This window comes from Rhinoraja longicauda, chromosome 2 (genome assembly GCF_053455715.1).
Source record: "Rhinoraja longicauda isolate Sanriku21f chromosome 2, sRhiLon1.1, whole genome shotgun sequence".
NCBI classification, from domain to species: domain Eukaryota; kingdom Metazoa; phylum Chordata; class Chondrichthyes; order Rajiformes; family Arhynchobatidae; genus Rhinoraja; species Rhinoraja longicauda.
The window spans coordinates 90,999,602-91,022,801 of NC_135954.1; positions in this window are offsets into that span (position 1 = coordinate 90,999,602).

Genomic DNA, 23,200 nt, shown 5'->3' on the forward strand with positions numbered 1-23,200 from the left:
TTCCTCGCAGCTGCAGGATTGCTTCGAAAGGACCAACTGGGATATTTTTGAGGATCAGGACTTGGAGGAGTACACATCAACTGTACTTTGCTACATCCAAAACTGTGTTGACAATGTCACCATCGACAAACGCATCCGGTTGTACCCCAATCAAAAACCCTGGATGACAAAGGATGTCAGGTCTCTCCTCAAGGACCGTAACACCGCCTTCAGGTCTAGTGATAGAGCTCTATACAGTGCTGCTAGAACCAACCTGAAGAGAGGCATCAAGGATGCCAAAGCGTCCTACAAGAGGAAGATTGAAGACCACTTCTCCAACAATGACCCACGGCGGGTATGGCAAGGCATCCAGCACATCACCAACTACAAGACCAGCAACCGCACGACTGCCGACGGCGACGCCTCGCTGGCTGAGGAACTTAACTGTTTCTTTGCTCGTTTCGAGGTGAAAGCTACAGTGGCAGACATTGCACCCTCTCCAGCACCTGACAGCAACACCTTCACTGTGCAGGAGTATGATGTTAAGCGCGTGCTCAGAGCAGTGAATCCCAGGAAAGCTGCAGGCCCCGATGGTGTGACGGGCAGAGTGCTGAGGGAATGTGCAGACCAATTATCTGAGGTCTTCACAAAAATCTTCAACCTGTCCCTTTTAAAATCCACCATCCCTCCCTGCCTGAAGTCCGCCATAATCATCCCACTGCCGAAAAAGTCTGTCATCAGCAGTCTTAACGACTACCGTCCGGTAGCACTCACACCGGTCATCACAAAGTGCTTCGAGAGACTGGTCCTGCAGCACATCAAAGCCAGCCTCCCACCCACCTTCGACCCACACCAGTTTGCCTACAGAGCAAATAGGTCTACAGGGGATGCCATCGACACTGCTCTTCACACTGCACTGACCCACCTTGAACACCAGGGGAGCTATGTGAGGATGCTCTTCCTCGACTTCAGCTCTGCCTTTAACACGGTCATCCCGAGCAGACTGGTCACCAAACTTTCCGACCTTGGATTTTCCCAAACCATCTGCAAATGGATCAAGGACTTTCTGACCAACCGCCCCCAGACAGTCAAAATAGGCCCTCACCTCTCCTCCACCATTACACTGAGCACCGGCTCACCACAGGGCTGTGTGTTGAGCCCCATCCTTTACTCCCTCTACACTCACGACTGCGCCCCCACCCATCCCACCAACACCATCATCAAGTTCGCGGATGACACGACTGTGGTTGGACTCATCTCAGAAGGAGATGAGACAGCCTATAGGGATGAAATCCAAAGGCTGGCAGCATGGTGTTCAGTGAACAATCTGGTCCTGAACTCCTCCAAAACAAAGGAACTTATAATTGACTTTAGGAAAACCAGTGGAGATTACGACCCACTCTACATCAATGGGGTCTGTGTGGAAAGGGTACCAGCTTTCAGGTTCCTGGGTACGCACATCGCAGAGGATCTCACCTGGTCTACCAACACCATCACCACAGTAAAGAAGGCACAGCAGAGACTCCACTTCCTGAGGATCCTCAGGAAAACCAACCTGCAGGAGAAGCTCATGTTGTCCTTCTATCGCTGCTCCATCGAGAGTGTGCTGGCATACTGTATAACCACATGGTATGCCAGCTGCTCAGAAAAGGACAGGAAGGCCCTTCAGAGGGTCATCACGACGGCCCAGAAAATCATCGGCTGCTCACTGCCCTCCCTGGAGCACCTGTTCAGCCTACGCTGCCTCAGTAGAGCAGGCAAAATAATAAAAGATCCATCCCACCCCGGCCACCGTCTGTTTGTTCATCTGCCCTCTGGTCGACGTTTCAGGTCGATAAAATCCCGAACAAACAGACTTAAGAACAGTTTTTACCCCAGGGCCATACGAGAACTGAACACTACCTTTGCACTAGGCAACACTAAAAAATCTTTGTACTTAACATAATTGTATTTAATTGTATTTATGTATTTATTTGTTTTTGCATTTATTGCATATATGTTTGTACGCACCGTCAGGATTGGCTATTTTTTAATTTCGTTGTACTCGTTGCAATGACAATAAATGAATATTATTATTATTATTATTATTAAGAGAAGGTGCAAACTATGAGATAATGGGACAGCTACTTAATTACATCAAAACATCCATCTTGAACCATCACTGAGGAATTCTACCATCTAAATCTCAGCACCTAAAAGTGTTGCTTATGTATTTTCTGCCTGAGTTCTTCACATTTGTCTGGTACATTTACTCTGGCTTAGATTCAAATTAGTGCACTGCTGAAAATAGCTCAGTAAAAGCATTGAAACGTAACTAATCAAATGTAACGAAAGGATCTCAAATCACTAAGAGACACAAACACTTAAAGTAATTCACTCGGTCTCATGAGAAACCATCAGTGCAAGAACAGATTTATTTGCATCTACTGCTTGCAGCTAATCGTAGGATTCATGTAGAAACAAGGAACTGCTGATGCAGGTTTACAGAAAAAGGACAAAGTGTTGGAGTAACTTAGTGGGTCAGTCAGCATCTTTGAAGAACATGGATAGGTGACTTTTCGGGTCGAAACCCTTCTTGAGACCCACTGAATTACTCCAGCACGTTGCGTCCTTTTTTTGTAAACCAGTGTCTGCAGTTCCTTGGTTCTCCATTTTGACTGCCCCAATGTGAAATCTCTTCAAGATCTGAAGAATGGATGTACTTGGAAATCATGTATGAAACCCTCCTGACCTGTATTCATCTGTTGTTTCTGTAGAGGGAACTGCAGATGCTGGTATATACCAAAGATAGACACTAAGTGCTGGAGTAACTTGCCTTTTTCTCCAGAGATGCTGCATGACCCGCTGAGTTACTCCAGCACTTTGTGTCCACCTATTGCTTGCCTGGCTTTGGCTTGCCCTCACCTCTCTTCCAGTTTCTCTTCCCCCCCCCCCCCCCCCCCCCCCCCCCCCACCCACCCACCCACCATTTATCTACAATCGATCTGCAGAAACATCCTGACTCAAAACATCACCTTTCCATGTTTTCCAGAGATGCTTCCTGACCCATTAAGTTACTCCAGCACTTTCTGTCCTCAATCATAGGATGACTTCAATTAACCCTCTCAGGAGTCAAAGCAAAAAATGCTGGAAACACTCAGCAGGTCAGGCAGCATTTGAGGCGAGAGCAACCGTTAAGATTTCAGTCGGCTCCGAACATGAAATTGAAAACAAATTGAACCCGGAAATCCCTGTACCTCGGTACACGGGACAATAATAAACCTAAACCGAAATTTAGTTTTAGTTTTAGAGAAACAGTATGGAAACACTGAATACATAGTCCACACCGACCGTTCACATGAAGATCTTGGCGCTAACAGACCAGGAGTACCTTCATCAACAAGCAACAAATTACAGGCATAGGTTTGTGAGAGGGGAAAAATTTAATAGAAACCCGAGGGGCAACTTTTTCACATAGAGGATGATGGGTATATGGAATGAGTTACCAGAGGAGTTAGTTGAACCAGGTGCTGTAGTAACATTTAAAAGACATTTGGACTGGTACATGGATAGGACAGGTTTAGAAGGATATTGACGAAATGTGAGCAAGTGGGACTGGCTTAGATGGGGAAACTTGGTTGGCATGGACGAGTTGGGCTGAAGGGCCTGGTTCCTTGCTGTGTAATTCTATGAGCAGCACCTGTTGGTGGGGTTGTGGGGGGAGGGGCGGAGAATTGTCACATCGCGACCCTGCATGTAGAATCTCAACCTCTCATCCCCACAAATGCTGCTCAACCCACTGAGTCTCTCCGGCAATTTTCTATTTGCTATAAATCTATTGGAACTCAGCACTCTAAAATTAGATGGTGATATTTAAGAGGCTTTTGGATAGGCACATGCATATGCAGGGTATGGAGGGGCATGGATTATGTGCAGGCAGATAAGAGATGGTTCAGTTTAGTTTAGTTTAGTTTAGTTTAGTTTAGAGATACAGCGCGGAAACAGACTCTTCGGCCCACCGAGTCCACGCCGACCAATGATCCCCGCACACCAACACTACCCTACACACACAATACAATACAATACAATACAATACAATATATCTTTATTGTCATTGTACCCAGGGGTACAACGAGATTGGGAATGCGCCTCCCATACGATGCAATAATTTAAGTAATTTAGACAACAGCAACCCAACGAAACGAAACAATTGTGACAGTTTAGACAGGGTGAAGTGCAAGTTGATCTATGCGTTGTGGCCATCCGGCTCAGCAGGACCGGTTCATAGCAGCTATGGCCCTGGGGATGAAGCTGTTCCTGAGTCTGGAGGTGCGGGCGTAGAAGGCCTTGTATCGTCTGCTCAATGGAAGGAGTTCGAACAGACTGTTGCAGGGGTGTGAAGAGTCTTTGTGGATGCTGGTGGCTTTTCTGAGGCATCGTGTGTTGTAGATGCCCTCCAAGTCTGGTAGCTGTGTTCCGATGGCCCTCTGAGCTCTATGGACTACCCGCTGTAGAGCTTTCCTTTCTGCCTCCGTGCAGCTGAGGTACCACACAGGGATGCCATGCGTTAGGATGCTCTCTACAATAGAATACAATATATCTTTATTGTCATTGTACCCAGGGGTACAACGAGATTGGTGCAGCGGTAGAAGGTCGTCAGCAGCTGTTGGGGTAGACCAACAATGACAAGGGACAATGTAAAAGTTTTACCGAAGCCAATTAGCCTACAAATCTTTGGAGTGTGAGAAACCGGAGCACCAGAGAAAAACCACGCGGTCACAGGGAGAAGGTACAAAGTCCATACAGACGGGACCCGTAGTCAGGATCGAACCCTGGTCTCTGGCGCTGTGTAAGGCAGCAGCTCTACCACTGCACCACTGTGCTGCCCTGGTATGTTCTTGATTTCTACCTCCCTAAAGATCCAACATTAGCCGTTCCAATCCAAAATAAATCCAGCCGGTATATGTAAATGATGACGGGTGCACTGATTGCTGCACGATTAATTCACTTCAGGGAAATGCAAAATAAAAATTAATTTCATAGGATGGTTCAGTTGCCTGATACCAGCTGAGAAGAAATTGTCCTTGAATCTGAAGGTGTGTGCGTTTTTACACTTCTGTACTTCTTGCCTGATGGGTGAGGGGAGAAGAAGGAGTGGCTAGAGTAGGGCTCGTCCTAGATGATGCTGCTGGCCTTGCCGATCAGCGTGAGGTGTCAATGGAAGGGAGGTTGGTTTGGTTTGGTGTGATGGCCAGGGCTGCGTCCACAATTCTCTGCAATTTCTTGCGGTCTTGGATGGAGCTGTTCCCAAACCATGCTGTCATGCATCTAATAAAATGCTTTCTACTGTGGCTCTATCTCAGCCAGTGAGTGTTTTGGAATAATTGGTTGGCCAGTTAGTGAAGAGAGCTGGTTCTCTTTATTCTTTATTCTTTGAATAATTATCGAGAGTTTGGGATGAGGTCATTGTCTTTGGCGAGAGGGATAAATTAAGTTCATAATCAGAGATGGAGTAAAGTCCATGGAATTTCACCACTAAATATTTGGATTGAAGATTACAATTGAATGTAGCAGGCACATGATTCTACTTTCCAATAAAAGCTTCTTGAAACTATAATGTTGCTATAATTCTTTCACTTAAAATCCCTTATTTAGACATAACATAATAATATGATCGGACTCTTAAGAAATTGAAAATGAAAAATTGTTATCATAAGAGTGTTCATTTTATGAAGAATTGAATGATGGATCTTTAAAGCTGGAGACTGGACTCGTAAGCTGGCGGAGACTGGGAGAGTATTTTGAGTAAGGTGCCAAGACAGCTAATGTCAGGGGTTACAGAAAACATGGCAAACATACAAGATGTATTGTGCAGGAAGCAGCTGCAGATGCTAGTTTATAACGAAGATTGACACAAAATGCTGGATTAACTCTGCGGGTCAGGCAGCATCTCTGGGGAAAGGCAATAGGTCGGAATCCTTTTCCAGGTTGAAAGATAGAGAAGGCTAGAAGGAAACCGATGACAGCAGGAAGGGTGGAGGCCATAATGGTCCATTGTTGGCTGTGGGGGAAGATGTGCTAATTATAGGGATACAAGCAGTGGATCTAGAGGAACAACTAGGATGGGCGGGGGGGGGGGGGGGGGGGGAGGGGGAGGAGAGAGAAGGAGTGAAATGGAATGCAGGAATTACTTGAAATTAGAGAAATATCATATCATATCATATATATACAGCCGGAAACAGGCCTTTTCGGCCCACCAAGTCCGTGCCGCCCAGCGATCCCCGTACATTAACACTATCCTACACCCACTAGGGACAATTTTTACATTTACCCAGCCAATTAACCTACATACCTGTACGTCTTTGGAGTGTGGGAGGAAACCGAAGATCTCGGAGAAAACCCACGCAGGTCACGGGGAGAACGTACAAACTCCTTACAGATAAAATTGTTCATTCGGCTGGTTTGCAAGCTGCCCAAGCAAAATGTGAGGTGCTGTTCCTCAAAATATATCCCTTATGCTACGTTTATAATTCATGGTGAATTAAAGTCATGGTGTCATCAAGCTACACAGCATTGGAGACGCTAGAAAAAAGCGCCAGTCAGAAGAGCGGGGGGGGGGGGGAGGGTCTTACCTTCTACGCCCTCAAGGTCAGCTGCAGGAGGCACCTCCGGGGCACAAAGGCTGAATGGTGGCCGGGAGAGGAGAGGGACCATGGTTCGCTGGACGATCCAGACAAAGGTGACGGCTGCAACGGCCTTTACGGCCAACTGCTGCCGGGATCTTGAAAATGATGCCAAAACCTGGCGTCTCTTGCATATGGACAGTGGGCTGTTTCAATGCACTCAGTACTTAATCAGGGATTGTATTTATGTAGGGCAATAATCTTACTGATCTGATCATTTTACTGTACCTTGGAACAAGTAATAACACAGAAACCAATGAGCAGGGAAACAGGTCCTTCAGCCCAACTTGTCCCTGCTGACCAAGTTGCCCAATCGAGCAAGTTGCCCACTTGCCTGAGCCTGGCTCATATCCCTCCAAACTTTTCCCATCCATATTATTATTGTTCTAATCCTCCTTAAAGAAGTGAAGCATCTCTTGGGAAACTCTACGGCTGCTCACAGTGGAAAAGAGGCAAGCGGATTTTATCGTCATGTGCATCGGGACCAGAACAATGAGATTCGCAGGCACATTGATGCACCGATACAACAAATAAATATAAACAATACACAATGGGAATAGCTAGGAAAGAGCATCTGACATGGATAGGTTGGGCCGAAGGGCCTGTTCCCATACTGTCTGACTCTATGAGTCTAATTAATTGGCAGTAATACTAGGTAACCAGACCATAATAGTGCAAGCCAAAGACAAAGTACAACCTATACAAAGTGTAGGAAGGAACTGCAGATGCTGAATTACACCAAAGATGAACACAAAATGCTGGAGTAACTCAGCGGGTCAGGCAGCATCTTTGCAGAGAAGGAATGGGTGACATTTCAGGTCGAGACCCTTCTTCAGACTGAGAAAGGTTTGAAAACGACAGGTCAAAGCAGACAATGCTCAAGGAAATATAGAATGGTTCTTTGTTGGCTGAGGGGAAGGTGGCATACAAAGTGTACAATTAATCAGGAGCACATTGAAACTAGTTGGATGGGGAGGGACGGAGAGAGAGAAAGCAAGAGTTACTTGAAGTTAGAGAAGTCAATATAGCACTGAGTTGTAAGTTGCCCAAGCGAAATATGAGGTGCTGTTCCTCCAATTTGCATTGGGCCTTACTCTGACAGTGGTGGAGGCCCAGGACAGCAAGGTGAGTATGGGAATTGGAAGGAGAGTTCAAGCGTTGAGCAACCGGGAGATCACGTAGGCCTCGGCGAACTGAGCGGAGGTGTTCAGCGAAACGATGGCCCTGTCTACACTTGGTCTCGAGTCCACATCTGGAATTTAGGACAATTTAGAGGGCAGGGAGTACGTGCAAACTCCACGCCAACAGCACTCAAGGTCAGGATCAAAGCCAGATTTCCGGCTCCATCCGCTGTGCCACTGTGCCGCCATTTGATTGGCAGATGGGTGGAGTAGGTGACAAAGGCTAGGGGTGAAAGGGAGATAAAAGGGTGTCAAGTGAGGGGAGGAGAGGAGGAGTGAAACGTAAAGCCGGACGGACGGATATGGGTGGAAGGGGATGGTGGGGGGAGCAGAGAACAGGGGGGAGACCGTGAGAGAAAAGAGCATGTGCCAGGGAGGGGGGGATGTCACATGAAAGAGTGAGAGGAAGGTAAGGAGAATGCAACTTAACATTAGAGAATTCAACATTCACCGTTGGGTGGGAAACTACCCAAGCGGAATATGAGGTGCTGCTCCTCCAGTTTGCATGTGGCCTCACTCTGGCAGTGGAGGAGTACCTGGACAGAAAGGTCAGTGTGGGAATGGGAAGGGGAGTTAAATTGTTACCAAACGGCTCAGTTTCCTGAGCTGGTGGTCAAGGACAAACAAAATTTAAATTAAATCACTTAATATTTAACTACAATGCCATAACTCCAAGGTTCAGGTGGAAGGGCAATGGCAGTGTTTGTTCTTTGTTTCATTTTCTTTGTTCTTTGTTTCATTTTCTTTGTCCTTTGTTCTTTGGTAATCATTTATGAGGGGTGTGAGGAAAGGGACAGACCATTGGATTCATGGATCTCACCCACCGGAGGCAGAGTCTTGTTGTGCATGCTGCCCATGCAGATCAGAACTACCATACATAAATAGAACCAAGTCAAACTCAAGTACACTAGATACAGCAACGGGGAAGATACAGAGCGCAGAATATCGTTCTCAGCATTGTAGTGCATCAGTTCCATGGACAAAGACCAATGTCCGTAATGGGGAAGAGGTGAATCAGACAGTAGCCAAGCGTATGGAAGGACCGTTCAGAAGCCTGATAACAGAGGGATAATAAGCTGTTCCTGAGCCTGGTGGTCATTGTTTTATCGACAGTACATATGACAATTAAATGCTCTTGACTACAGAGGGCGCTAGAGTGGGGCAACCCATAGAGCCACTGCTTCACAGCGCCAGAGACCCAGGTTAGGTCCTGACCTCAGGTGCTATCTGTGTGTGGAGTGTGCATGTTCACCCTGTGACCGTGTGGGTTTTCTCCTGGTGCCTCAGCTTCCCATTGGAAAAGGTCTTAATTATCCATTCTTGTCCGGAACCGGAGGAGGAGAGAGTCGGCGGCACTGAACAAAGGGCCGGTCGGTGAACTGGGGGCCGGGGAAGAGTCTAACCTTCCGTGCCTTCGAGGCGTCTGTGGGAGGCAGTCCTCTAGGGAAGAAAGGCTGAAGGCCCAGAGAGGAGAGAAAGCGGCTCACTGGTGATCCAAAGGAGGTGGTGGCTGCCACATGCCTTTGTGGCCAGTTGCAGCTGGGACTGTGGAAAACGCCGCCAAATTCTGACAACTATTCATGTTCTTAAGCTCATAAGTTACAGGAACAGAATTAGGCCATCCATTTAAGTCTACTGTGTAAATCATGGGTGATCTATTTTTCCGTCTGAACCCCATTCTCCTGCCTTCTCTCCATAACCTCTGACGCCTTACTAATCAAAAATCTGTCAATCTCCACCTTAAAATTATCCATGGAACTGGCCTCCACAACCGTCTGTGGCAACGAATTCCACAGGTTCACCACCCTCTGACTAAAAAATTCCTCCCATTACATATGGACTGTTTCTCTGCACGGGGTACTTAATTGGGGATTGTCTTTGTGCTGCGCTGGTCAAGAAGGCACAGCAACGACTGTTCTACCTGAGAACACTGAAAAAGTCTGGTCTGCCCCAACAGCTGCTGACGACCTTCTACCGCTGCACCATAGAGAGCATCCTAACGCATGGCACCCCTGTGTGGTATCTCAGCTGCACGGAGGCAGAGAGGAGAGCTCTTCAGCGGATAATCGATAGAGCTCAGAAGACTATCGGAACACAGCCACCAGCCTTGGAGGGCATCTACAAAGATGTTGTAACACACAATGCCTCAGAAAAGCCACCAGCATCCACAAAGACTCCTCACACCCCTGCAACAGTCTGTTCGAAATTCTACCATCGGGCAGACGATACAACGATACAAGGCCTTCTACGCCCGCACCTCCGGACTCAGGAACAGCTTCATCCCCAGGGCCATAGCTGCTATGAACCGGTCCTGCTGAGCCGGATGGTCACATCGCACAATGAACCGGCACAGACCTACTTGCACTTTGTACTGTTTTAAAACTGTTTTTAATTTTGTTTCACTGGGTTGTATAAATTTAGAGAATTAATTTATTTCATCGTATGGAAGGCGCATTCCCAATCTCGTTGTACTCCTGTACAATGACAATAAAGATATATTGTATTGTATTGTATTGTGTACGCCAATAATCTCTGATCTGTATGCAAAATAGTGTTTCACTGTACCTTTGATAAAAGGACCATTGAACCATTGAACTCAACAGATCAGGCAACATCTGGGAAGGGAAATAGACAGACTAACGAAGGATCCCGGCCCAAAATGCCGTCTGTCCATTTCCCTCCACGGACGCTGCCTGACCCGCTGAGTTGCTTCAGCAGCTTGTTTCTTTAATCAGTTTAGTTGCTACGATTGACCAATACCTCCAATATCATTGTAACTTGGGCTACCGGTGGGAGAGGAACTGGATAGACTTTGACCTCTTTTGTTATCTAATGAGACTGAGCTAGATACAAATGCAAAAGTAATTGCTTTAAAAGACACTAAATTTCTCCTTATCACAATGAAAATATTTGAATGTTTTACGTCAACACAGTTGGGGATTGACATTATTCTCAGTAGTGTGATTGATTTACGCAGACATAATACGTCATGGAAGACTTCAACTCCTTCTTAGATGAAGGCTTTGCCCTTTTCAAAGTAAATGACAGAATATAGTCATAGAGAATGTAGGAGCCATTTACGCTTAATTTAGTTACTGTCATTGTATTATGGCTATTTTTAATATTTCTAGTTTCTGTCTTTTTTACATGCTTATGGGTGTGATTTGATAAGTAATGGGGAGTGTCTACATGGGAGGAGGCTAACATAACGACAAAGATCGTGGGTCAGTTTAGTCTCGGAGGATGGAGAGAATACAGTTTTTTACCACACTCACGTCAGCCACACTCACAAGGACCACACGGTAACGACTACACGATTTTTACTGTATTGTTTGAAGAAGAAACAGTTGATAAGAACGAAAAGTTATGAATTACTCTTTGATTTGTGCTACTTTAATAAAGACCAATTAATCAAGAAACAGCGTTTGGAAGATTTGTTTTTGTTATCTCAGAGTGCGGTGTGTGGGTAAGCTAAACCTCCATTCCATCCCCGAGCAGTAATGGCCATCGAAGTTGGACTTTGAGAAGGTATAGAAACTGCCATTACATTAGAGTAACTGCCATTACAGGGAGAGATACCACACGGAAACAGATTCTTCAGCCCATCAAGTCCATCCCAACCATCAAAACGCTCATTGACATGGACCCTAAATTAATTCCATTTGGTTCTTCCCACCATTACATCAACCCCACACCAGATTCTACCATCACCTACACAGGAGAGGCAATTTACAGCGGCCAATTTACTGACTGACTCGCAGGTCTTTGGGATTTTATTCCTTGTAACTCAGGAGTCTGAGGGCGTGATCTTATAGAGGTGTGCAAAATCATGAGGGGGAAAGGGTTGGTGCACGGAGTCTTTTGGCCAGAGTAGGGAAATCAAGATCCAAAGGATATAGGTTTAAGTTGAGAGGTGAAAGATTTAATAGGAACCTGAGGGGCATTTTTTTCACTCTGAGGGCGGTGGGTGTATGGAATGAACTGCCAGAGGAGGTAGTTTGAGGCAGATACTATAACAGCATTTAAAAGACAGTTAGGCCGGTACATGGATAGGAAAGGTTTAGAGCCTTATGGGCCAAATGCGGGCAGGTGGGACTAATGTAGATGTAGCATCTTGGTTGGAATCGAAAAAGTTGGGCCGAACGGCCTCTTTCCGTGCTGTATTACTCCGTGTGAGAGTTTCCACTAGTGGGATCAGAGGAAATAACCTCAGAATAAAAGGATGAACCTTTAGAAAAGAGGTAAGGAGGAATTGCTTTAGTCAGAGGTTGGTGAATCTGTGGAATCCATTGCCAAAGATGGCTGTGGATATTCAATGGATATTCAATGGAAGTCAATGTATATTTTTAAAGTGGGGATTTGAGGCAGCACAGTGGTGCAACAGTAGAGGGTCTACAACGCCAGAGACCCGGATTCAATCCTGACAACGGGTGCTGTCCTTATGGAGTTTGTACGTTCTCCCTGTGACCACATGGGTTTTCTCCGGGTGCTGCGGTTTCCTCCCGCAGTCCAAAGATGTACAGATTTATAGGTTAATTGGCTTTGGTAAGTTGTGAAATTGTCCCCAGTGTGTGGGTTAGTGTACGCGGTGATCACTGGTCGGCACGGACCTGGTGGGCAGAGGACTTGTTTCCGTGCTGAATGTCCAAAGTCTAAAGTTTAAATTGACAGATTCTTGATGAACAAGAGTGTCAAAAATGATGGGGAGAAGGCATGAGAATGAGAAGGTAACACAAGAAGCTGGAGTAACTCAGCGGGTCAGGCAGCATCTCAGGAGAGAAGGAATGGGCGACATTTCGGGTCGAGACCCTTCTTCAGACTGATGTCAGGGGGGGGGCGGGACAAAGAAAATATGTAGTTGGAGACAGGAAGACAGTGGGAGAACTGGGAAGGGGGAGGGGAAAGAGAGGGACAGAGGAGCTATCTATAGAGAAATCAACGTTCATACTGCTGGGGTGTAAGCTGCCTAAGCGAAATATGAGGTGCTGTTCCTCCAATTTGCGGTGGGCCTCACTCTGACAATGGAGGAGGCCCATGACAGAAAGGTCAGACTGGGAGTGGGAGGGGGAGTTGAAGTGCTGAGCCACTGGGAGATCAGGTTGGTTAAGGGGGACTGAGCGAAGGTGTTGAGCGAAACGATCGCCGAGCCTGCGTTTGGTCTCGCTGGTGTAAAGTTGACATCTGGAAGATCTGGAAGACATCAGGAAAATGAGGTTGAGTGGGGTAAAATAGATCAGCCACCATTGAATGGCAGAGTAGACTCGATGGGCCGGATGGCCTAATTCTGCTCCTCTGACTTATGAACTACTTATTTTCATTGTACCTGCACCTCACCGTACCTGTGCAATAAACTCTACTTGATAAGCAACTGGTGAAGTCATCTGTTTGATAGTTTAATGGGGACAATTACGGAGTAAACAAACACTATAAAGTAACAGTTATGAGATGCCGCAGATTTACACTATTCACCAATCTCTACACCTGTAAAACTCCAAAGCCTCTGGGCTATAAAAAGGATATACTTTAACAACAACAAAGGCGGGCCATGAAATGAAAGAAAGACACAAAGTGCTGGAGTAACTCAGCGGGTCAAACAACATCTCTGGAGAATGTAGATAAATGACGTTTTAAATCTGATTGTGGAGTAGACAAGAAAGCTGGACAAAGTTCCAACCATCTGCCTATAAAAACCTCCCCCTCGCCTACATCGACCAGTCACGCTTTGTCTTGCCTCTCCCCTTTTCCAGCTTTCTTCTCCCCCCAAAATCAGTGTGAGGAAGGGTCCCGATCCGAAACCTCACCCATCTATGTTCTCCAGAGATGCTGCCTGACCTGCTGAGTTTAATTTAATTTAGTGTTAGTTTAGTTTAGAGATACAGTACAGCGGGGAAACAGGCCCTTCGGCTCATCATGTCCCCGACGACCAGCAATTTACGGAAGCCAATCAACCTACAAACCCTCATGTCTTTGGAATGTGGGAGGAAACCGGAGCACCCGGGGAAAACCCCTTGCAGTCACAGGGAGAACGTACAAAAACTGTGGACAGCACACGTAGTCAGGATCGGACCTGGGTTTTAGTAAACCGGCATTTGCAATTCCTTGTTTCTGGCGTGCAATTAACTTGTATGAGCTTCCCAGAAATAAAATCGTCCTCCCCTCCTGCACCCTCGGAGATGCTCTGGGTGCTCCTTGGTCGGCTGCGGGAGGCGCCCCAGGGAGCGGTGGCTGCGGGAGGCGCCCCAGGGAGCGGTGGCTGCGGGAGGCGCCCCAGGGAGCGGTGGCCGCGGGAGGCGAGAGGATGGGGGATCGCGAGTCGACGTTTCCAGATCTAGGTGTCAGTGGAGTGGGCCGCTGGAGGCCCTGCAGCAGCCTGGGGTTCGATTGGACCGGGCGCCTCTCTAAAAGGCCGAGCGCGAGGATCGAACGTGGCCTGCAGCGGCATGGAGTGGCGGAGCAGTGTTTAAGGGTCATCGTCAACGTCGCCAGACCGAGCCGATCCCTGCAACTGTAACGCAGTGCTGTCGCCAGGACAACGGGCCTTCATGGCCAAGTTAAGACACTAACATTTTGAACAACTTTGAACTTGAGAGGTGCAAGACGGCGTCGGAAATGGGACGACTCTTGTGTACTGTCTCAGTGTAATCTACTGTATCTACACTTGTACTGAAGTATGAATCTGCCTGTGTACAATAGGATTTTTACTGAACTGTATGCAAGAAGGGAATTTCATTGCACAGCAAAGCCTCGTTGTAATGGACCAGAGTGGCGGATAGTGGTGCCTGTTATTGCTCATTGTCTGCTGTAGCTGAATAAGGGATCATCATTGTATTAGTAGAAACAAACAACTGGAGGTGCTGGTTAATACACAAAAGGACACAAAGTGCTGGAGTAACTCAGCGGGTCAGGCAGCGTATCTGGAGGGAACGTTTTGAGTTGAGACCCTTCTTCAGACTCTCGATGGGGAACTGGGCCTGGAGTGCAGGTGAGTTGATGGCCCTGATCTGCTGGTGGCCCGGAGAGAGGCGAGGATCGGTCATGGCCCGAGGGCAGCTGGAGTACAGTCAAGTCAAGTCAAGTCAAATTTATTTGTATAGCACATTTAAAAACAACCCACGTTGACCAAAGTGCTGTACATCAGTTCAGGTTCTAAGAACGAACATACAATGGCACACAAACATAACAGCACATACATAAACAGTTCACAGCGCCCCCTCAGAGCGGCCGAGGAAGCTGTGTGGGCCGGTAGTGGAGGCAGCAGGTCTGGAGTGGTAGTGTGGTTGGCCTGGGGCAGCCGGGGCTGTGAGCAGCCGGGGAGGTGGCGAGAGCCATCGGGGGTAGGTCCGTCCACTATAACCAAAATCTGTTGTAAAGTGGTCCGTTAAATCTAGGGTTCACTATACTCAGCTACATGTTACAATAAAGTACCATTGAACTATTGTTTAGAAGCAGGGTCAGGAACCATAGCTGCCGCAATTAAAATGGTAGGGCACAGAACTGTTTCAAAGTTGTGGACTTAGACTGAGTTTACAACCCAGCGGTATGAACATTGAATTCTCCAATTTTAGGTAACTGCTCACTGACCCCTCTCTCAACACCACCCCTCTTTCCCCACCAAATCGCCCCCCCCTCACTTAGACTCTCACCTATGTCTCCCCTCCACCCAACTACCAACCCACCACCCCCCCCCCCCCCACCCATTCCCCTCCTGCTACTTCAGAATCCGCAACTCTTCAAACCTGTCTCATGGCTTCCTTTCTTATCTCTGGCCTTCGTTCCAACCATCATTGTTTAGTTCGTTTTTTTCAGGTACAGCGCGGAAACAGGCCCTTCGGCCCACCGAGTCCGCTTTGACCAGCGATCATCCGTACACTAAAACTATCCTGCACACATTAGGGACAATGTACAATTTTACTAAAGCCAATTAGCCTACAAACCTGCAGGTCTTTGGAGTGGTGTGAGGAAACCAGAGCACCCAGCGAAAACCCACGGAGATCACAGTGAGAACGTAGAAAACCCATACAGACAGCACCCGTAGTAGGATCAAACCCGGGTCTCTCGTGCTGTAAGGCAGCAACTCTACCGCTGCACCACTCTGCCTCCCTCCTATCAAATCCTCCCCCCTCGCCTGTGCCGACATATTGCCTGGTGGGCTTTGTCCTACCCCTCCCCCTTTTCCAGCTTTCTTCCCAACCCCCACCACTACAATCAGTCTGAAGAACGTCCCTAGCCAAAACGTTGCCTATTAGTGTTCTCTGGGGATGCTGCCTGACCTGCTGCGTTACTCCAGCACTTTGTGTCTTTTAGTGTATTTACCTGCATCTTTGCTTCTGCATGAGCTCTAAGCCATCTTCTTGGCTGTTTCTGCCCGGCCTTTAATAATCTGCTGAAATGTTTGATGAACGAAGGGACTGCTGTTCTTGCTCAGCAGCTGAATCAAGATGTCACAAAATGTCACAAAAACTAAGGAGCTGATTGTAGACTTTAGAAGGGCTCAACATCTGAGGACGTACACACCACTGGAGATAAGTGGGATTACTGTGGTTAGGGTGAGCAGCTTTAAATACCTGGGAGTCCACATCACAGAGGATCTGACATGGACAACACACATTGCCGCAACGGTGAGTAAGGTAAGGCAGTGCCATTACCACCCCAGACAGTTGAGGAAATTCAGAGTCTCTCTGAGGATCCTTCAGTGCTTCTACTCTGGGGCTGTAGACAGCATCTTGTCCGGAAACATCACAATCTGGTTTGGGATTAGCTCTGCCCAGGACAGGAAGGCTCTGCGGAGAGTAGTGCATTCGGCTGAACGCACCATGGGAACTACATTCGCCCTGCTGCAGGACCTATACATCAGGAGGTGCAGATCCAGAGCCAGCAACATTATGGGGGACCCCTACCACCCCAGCAACGGACTGTTCCAGCTGCTACGGTCAGGCAAATGCCTCCGCTGTCACGTTGTGAAAACAGAGAGGATGCGACGGAGTTTCTTCCCACAGGCCATCAGGACTGTTAACTCTCATATCACCAGGGACTAATTTAATTTACTGTATTAATTTATTTTTTGTGTTAAAAAAATGTTTCTATTCTGTTTTGCCACTTTCATTTCACTGCACATCTTGTATATGTATGTGACAAATAAAGTTGACTTGACTTGACTTGATGTAAAATCCATTTGGGAGGAAAGGGGACTGTTTGCATTATCTTGTCAGGTTATCTTAATTGCAATGCATGTGACTGCTCTGGAAAATCCTTTTAGCTCCGAAGGCTACAAAGTTTGACAGCCAACTGATTTATACCCCCATTGTTCCATGGAAATGTATACAGAGTCGTTCGGTTGGAGACAGCACTGGGTTATTTAGATTCATTCATAAATAGGATTTACTGGAGGTGCACGAACAGGAACTGGTGCCCCTCCCTGCTGCCCTGGAGAAGAGGGGATGAACCATCTTTGTACACGTGACAATTATAATATCTCTGGCTTTTGTTCCAACCAAGCACCTCCCATGCCTGTGAACACCTATTACCTGCCACTTTTTGTCCTGACTCTCCCATCTTCCAGCTTTTTTCTCTCTCCCCCCTCCTCCCTTACAATCAGCCTGAAGATGGGTCTCGACCCAAAACGTCACCTATCCACGTTCTCCAGAGATGGACACAGAGTGTTGGAGTAACTGAGCGGGTCAGGCAACGTCTCTGCAGAACATGGACAACCCTTCTCCAGTGATGCTGCCTGACCCACTGAGTTACTCCAGCACTTAGTGGTCTTCTGTTTCTACAATAATAATAAACCTAAATTACAAAAATGATTACAAAAAAAGGGAAGAAGACCATTCAGCTGGAGAGTCCACATAGAATCATGGAGAGCTTCTTGGCAGTGGTTGGTCTACAACAGATCGTTGGTAATATTAGCGCCCAGGAACTCGAAGCTCTCAACCATTTCCACTTATCACACAGAGAGGAGAAGATGGATGTTTGCACCAGATTAACAGAGTTACTAACTCGCTGTTAATAAGGGGTTCCCCTTCAAGTCTTTATTATTCTCCAGCCTTCAGTCACGATTGGTTCCACCTTTCACCAGCCGTACAATGCTGGTTTGGCTTTAAAGAGCACAGAACCTATGTGGGTGAGTCTGCAGCAGACTGAGTGGGAAGTGCTTTCAGCTGCTCTTTAGATCGACAAACGATAATCTACGAAAGGAAAGACACTGAAGCAAGAATACTGGACATGTTTCCTCCTGATTTTCTATCCCCTGTTTCTGAAGTTCAGTTTAGTTTAGTTTAGTTTAGTTTAGTTTAGTTTAGTTTAGTTTAGTTAAGTTTAGTTTAGTTTAGTGATACAGCATGGAAACAGGCCCTTTGTCCCTCAATCTCAATCCTCAATGTAATATGGAGAGATTAACTCAGTATTCAAATCAAATCAAATTGCTTTTATTGTCATTCAAAATAAATTTGAATGAAATTGTCGTTACCATGCGGTCATAAACAATAAACAATAAAGATCTGTTGTATTCAAGCTGCTCTTGAATCAGGTGGGCTGCATCTTTCAACCAATTCAATCAATACTCAAAGACTACTCACACCCCAGTGACCCCCTTTTCTCTCCCCTCCCATCAGGCATATGATACAAACGCTGGAAAGAACGTACCACCTGATTCAAGGGTGGATCTCATTGCAGCTCACTGAATAGTGATAGGCCTGGATAGAGTGGATGTTTCCACTAGTGGGAGAGTCTAGGACCAGAGGTCATAGCATCAAAATAAAAGAACGTACCTTTAGAAAGGAGATTAGAAAGAATTTATTTAGTCAGCGGGTGATGAATCTGTGGAATTCATTGCCACAGCCGGCTCTGGAGGCCGTCAATGGATATTTTTAAGGTGGCGATTGATAGATTCTTGATTAGTACGGGTGTCAGGGGGTTATGGGTAGAGGGCAGGAGAATGGGGTTGAGAGGGAAAGATAGAGCTATGAAGTAAACGATGGGCCGAATGGCTTAATTCTGCCCCTATAATTTATGAACAGCTTCTTCCCCACTGTTATAAATTTACTGAGTTAATCTCTCCATATTGTATTGAGATCAAATGCAAATCTTAGTTAGTCTGCATATCAATTGAAGAGGTAAGGTGCCTCTTGTCCTTTATAAGATCTGCAAACAGGAATAGAATCCTTGGATTGATCTGTGTTATGTTTAATTTTTTAAAGGTATCAATCCTAAAGTTATTACAAAGCAATTGGCCCTCCCCGTGACAGGATAGTAAATGGGAAGAGTTGTGAGTTTGGAAAGTCTGCCTGCATTCCTTGGGTTTTGAAGACTGTATATTGATCTAAGCACAATATTTTAAAGCATGAAAGGAATTTGAAAGGAATAGATACAGAGAAACCATTTCTTTGATATATTAATCAACAACAAGGATATACATTCTCAAATTAAGATTCTGAAACTAGTTTAGTTTAGTTTAGAGACACAGCATGGAAACAGGCCATTTGGCCCACCAAGTAAATGCAGGCCATCAATCACCCAATCACACTAATTCTGTTATCCCACTTTCTCATCCACACATTAGTGGTATTTTACCTCTAGAGCCAATTAACGTATAAATGACAATTACATGCAGCCAATTAACTTACAAACCCACGTGTCTTAAGAATGTGGGAGGAAAACCAGAGCAAACCCACGTGATCACAGGGAGAGCGTACAAACTTCACACCGACAGCAGCTGAGGTCAGGATCGAACCTGGGCCTCTGGCGCTGTGAGGCAGTGTTTCTACCAGCTGCACCACTGTGAACTATTTCTACAAGGGTTGTGAGTCTTTGGAACTTTCTAAATCAATGGGTGAACCAAAGTCTTTGAACATAGAGCATAGACCAGGACAGCACAGGAACAGGCCATTCAGCCCACAGTGCCGGTGCTGAACGCAATGCCAATGGAAACTAATCCAATATGCGGTCTATGTCCCTCATACCTTGCTGGTTTTTGTGCCCGTCCAAATCTCTGAAACGTTTCTATGGTGTCTGCTTCTATTGTGTTTGTGTGTGACTGCTCTTCATAAAAGCCACTCACTCCCCAGTTGTGCCGGCCCGTCAGTATGTAAGCTGCAAATATTGACCGCAATATTGCACACTGATTGATGGGAAGCTGGAACCTAAATCAAAACGAATGATATATAAATCAGCCTTGTAGAGCATGCAACAGTTGCGTTACCAGGAGTCTAAGCCTGCTGTCCATTTCCTTAACAGCGATTCATTCCATCCCGTGGGAACATGGTGATTAATTCTTCTAAATCCATTAAAAATTATCAGAAGAATTATGGAGGTGGAACCACGTAGATTGTTGTGGTTGCCCAGTAACAACCCACTGATATGTTTAGTTTAGTTTAAAGATACAGCAGGGAAACAGGCCCTTCAGCCCATCGAGTCGACGCCAACCGCCGATCTGTCCAAATATCTTCTCAATGTCGTTATTACACCTGCCTCAACTACCTCCTCCGGCAGCTTATATAACCACCAACATCTATCCGACAACAGGGTGACCAAAACTGAACACAGTACTCTAAATGTGGCCTCACCAATGTCTTATACAACTGTAATATGACCTCCCAACATCTGTACGCAATATTCAGGGGGATGAAGACCGATCTTCTCGTTCCGCAGATGCCGAGTCACTGATCATCTCCCGTGTTTTCTGTTTTATATTACTTGTCCTCACTATGTGTACCATTTTGTCATTGGATTATTGCTGAATTATGCTCACTGTTTGAATGTCATAGCTTGGCTGCCAACACCCATACAGTTGTGGGATCACAAAAGCAATGTGATGTTGACCAGACAGTCTACTGCAGCCATGTTGACTAGCTCGCATATCGAAGATAATTCCCTGCATTAAAAAGAGAGATATATATGACGTCCGTACCAGAGGGTCTTGGCTGACAGACACCATCTCTGACAGCACATCATTCCTCCAGGATTATACAAGAAAAGTTTGGCATGTTCCCAACGACCCTCACCCATTTCTACAGATACGCCGTAGAGAGCGTTTTACCGGGATGCATCGCAGCCTGGTTTGGGAACAGCTCCATCCAAGACTACAAGGAACTGCAGAGAGTTTTGGACGCAGCCCAGACCATCACGCAAACCAACCTCCCTTCCATTGACTGCATCTACACCAGGCTGCCTCGGCAAGGCCAACAGCATAATCAAGGATGAGTCGCACCCGAGTCACTCCCCCCTCTCTCATCAGGCACGAGGTACAGAAGTTTGCAAACGCACAGCAGATCCAGGGACAGTTTCTTCCCAGCTGTTATCAAGTAACTGAACTATCCTAAAGCCAACAAAAGAGTAGTCCTGACCTACCAGCAACATCATTGGCGACCTTCAAACTATCATTAATCGGACTTTACTGGACTTTATCTTGCACTAAACGTTATTCCTATTATCTTGTATCTGTATACTGCGGACAGCTTGATTCTAATCATATATAGTGTTTTCGCTGCATGGATTGAATGCAACAAAACAGTTTTTCACTGTACATGTGATAATAATAGACAATAGACAATAGACAATTGGTGCAGGAGTAGGCCATTCGGCCCTTCGAGCCAGCTCCGCCATTCAATGTGATCATGGCTGATCATTCTCAATCAGTACCCCGTTCCTGCTTTCTCCCCATACCCCCTGACTCCGCTATCCTTAAGAGCTCTATCTAGCTCTCTCTTTAATGTATTCGGAGAATTGGCCTCCACTGCCCTCTGAGGCATAATAAACTAAACTAAACTTTTTAAACTAGAATAAAATAAACATAAACTAAACTAAACTTAAACTAAATTAAACTTCAACAAAACTAAACTTTTAAACCAAACTTAAACTAAACTTAAACTAAACTATACTACTGGAGAATAAGCCTTCATTGCTCTGCTCAAGTTCCTAAACTGGGAATTTCAGGAGTACGCGCTGATGGACATACCCAAGCTCGTTGAAGGAAGGGTCGCAGGCTGGGGTGTAGTTTAGAGTTTAGTTTAGAGATACACAGCCTGCCGGGTCTACACTGAACATTGATCACCAGCTGTGCCACACAGGACATCATGTTGACCACAGCAATTGTACTCGAGAGTCAAGAGTCAAGAATGATTGATATTCTAAAAAGAGTGTTTTACGATTTGAAGAAGGGTCCCAACCTGAAACGTCATGTATCCATGTTCTCCAGAGATGCTGCCTGACTGACCCCTTAAGTTACTCCAGCATTCTGTGTCCTTTTGTATTTTACTGTCATTTGTCCTGAAATGGAACAATGAAATTCTCACTCAGCATCACAACAGGTTTGTAAGCACAGTACTCAATAGATAATGTAAGAAACAAACAAAAATAAATGAAGTTCAGTGATAAAAAACTCAATATAGTCTTCCATAATTAAAGGCAAAGAGTGTTAAAGGCTAGCGATTTTCTTTATCAGAGATATAGCACAGATACAGGCCCTTTGGCCCACTGAGTTAATGCTGATCATCGATCGCCCGGTCACACTAGTTCAATGTTATCCTATTTTCTCACCCATTCCTTATATGCTGTAGACAATTTAGAGGCCAATTAACCAACAAACCCGCACAGCTTTGGGATGTGGGAGGGAACCAGAGCACCCGGAGGAAACCCACACGGTCACAGAGAGAACATACAAACTCTACACAGACAGGATCAAACCCAGGTTTCTGTGCTATGAACCAGCAGTTTGCCTGTTGGTGGTTTCATTCATTCCATTTAGTTCAGTTTATTTTACTTTTACAGGTCCCGAGGAATAGTGAAAAGCTTTTTGTTGCGCACTGTCCAGTCAGTGGAAAGACTATTCATGATTACAATTGAGCCGTCTACAGTGTACCGATGCAGGATAAAGGGAATAATGTAGAGTGCGAGATAAAGTCCAGTAAAGTTCGATTAAAGATAGTCCAAGGATCTCCATGAAAGTAGATGGTAACGCAGGACCACTCTCCAGTTGGTGATAGGACGGTTCAGTTGCCTGATGACAGCTGGGAAGAAACTGTCTCTGAATCTGGAGGTGTGTGTTTTCACATTTCTGTACCTCTTGCCTGATGGGAGAGGGGAGAAGAGGGAGTGGCCAGGGTGAGACTGGTCCTTGATGATGCTGATGGCCTTGGCCAGGCAGCATGAAATGTAGATGGAGTCATGGGAAGGGAGGTTGCTTTATGTGATAGTCTGGGCAATTCTCCAATTTCTCGCAGTCCTGGATGGAGCTACTCACAAACCATGCCGTGATGCATGCCGATAAAATGCATCCCGCGGCACATTTGCAGGAGTTGGTGTGAGCTGTTTGGGACATGTCGAACTTCCTAAGCCTTCTAAGGAAGTTGGTGTGCTTTCTTGGTCTTTGCTTTGATATGGCTG